The 1,212-nt window shown below is 33.2% G+C and overlaps 1 non-coding gene across 1 annotated transcript; it reads right to left on the reverse strand.

Moving 5' to 3' along the window:
* Positions 1-404: 404 nt before the first annotated feature.
* Positions 405-510, reverse strand: LOC113251585 (U6 spliceosomal RNA). Its single transcript, XR_003314558.1, has one exon. It is a non-coding gene; the product is annotated as a U6 spliceosomal RNA (small nuclear RNA).
* Positions 511-1,212: the final 702 nt, after the last annotated feature.

Below are 1,212 nucleotides of genomic sequence, written 5' to 3' on the forward strand. Positions count from 1 at the left end.
AAAACATTAAAAACATAAGCAGAATCTCAGTGAAACAATATTAAGCAGACTCTCAAATATGTAATTGGAGTGCAACAAGGAGAAAAGAAAGAACCTGAGGTAAAAAAAAAAATACAATCAAAGAAATAATGGCTATTTTTCCCCCAAATTTAAGGAAAACTATCAACCCACAGACACAAAAAGCTCAACAAATCCCAACGAGGATAAGCACACAGAAAACTACACTTAGACATAATCATCACCAAGCTGCTGCAAATGAAAGAGAAATTCTTAACTGTATCTAAGAAAGAAGACACAGTATGTACAGCAAAATAGTGCTAACAAAAACTGCTGGCTTCTCATGAGAAACAAAGCCAACCTGTGCTGAGAGAAAAGAATGTCAACCCAGAAATCTTTTTTTTTTTTTTAGTATGGAATGCTCCACAAATTTACATGTCATCCTTCTTCAGGGGCTGTGCTAATCTTCTCTGTATTGTTCCAATTTGGGTATATTCTGTTGCCGAAGTGAGCACACAACTTAGAATTCTTTACCTAGCAAAAAAAATTTTTTTCCTTTTAAAAATGAAGGTGAAATAAATGTACTTCTAGAAAAACAAAGACAACAACAAGAAAACAAATAAAAATACAATACAAAGTCTTGCAATACAAGAAAGGTTAAAGAAGTTCTTCAGGCCAAAGGGAATAGCACAAAAGTCAGGAGAGGCATAAATGGAAGTATGCACCTGCTGTAAGGTTCTCATATGTGAAGAAGTGTAGTAATTCAAAGTACACTGATAGGTTAAGAATGTATATGGTATCCCTAGGTTCTAGGGTCAAGAGCAAAAACAAACAAAACAAAGAAACATAGTTAGAAAGCCAACAGAGAATATAAAATGGCATACCTGAAAATACTTGACTAATTTGAAGGCAGGAAAAGAGAAAAAAGAAAGATGTGATAAATAAAAATGACTAGCAAGACAGTAGACATAAAGCCAACTATAGCAACAATTACATTAAAAGATGGAATAACACTCCAAGTAAACACTAAGTATAAATAGACTAAATGCTCCAATTAGAAGGCAGAAATTATCAGATTGGACCCAACTGTGTTGTCTAGAAGAAATGTACTTTTCAGTATAAAAACATATACAGGCAAAAAGTAAAAGAGCAGGGAAAGATATTGATGTAAAATCTAGTCATAAAAGAACTGGAATGACTGTCTTCATATTAGAC

This window comes from Ursus arctos, unplaced genomic scaffold (genome assembly GCF_023065955.2).
Source record: "Ursus arctos isolate Adak ecotype North America unplaced genomic scaffold, UrsArc2.0 scaffold_10, whole genome shotgun sequence".
NCBI classification, from domain to species: domain Eukaryota; kingdom Metazoa; phylum Chordata; class Mammalia; order Carnivora; family Ursidae; genus Ursus; species Ursus arctos.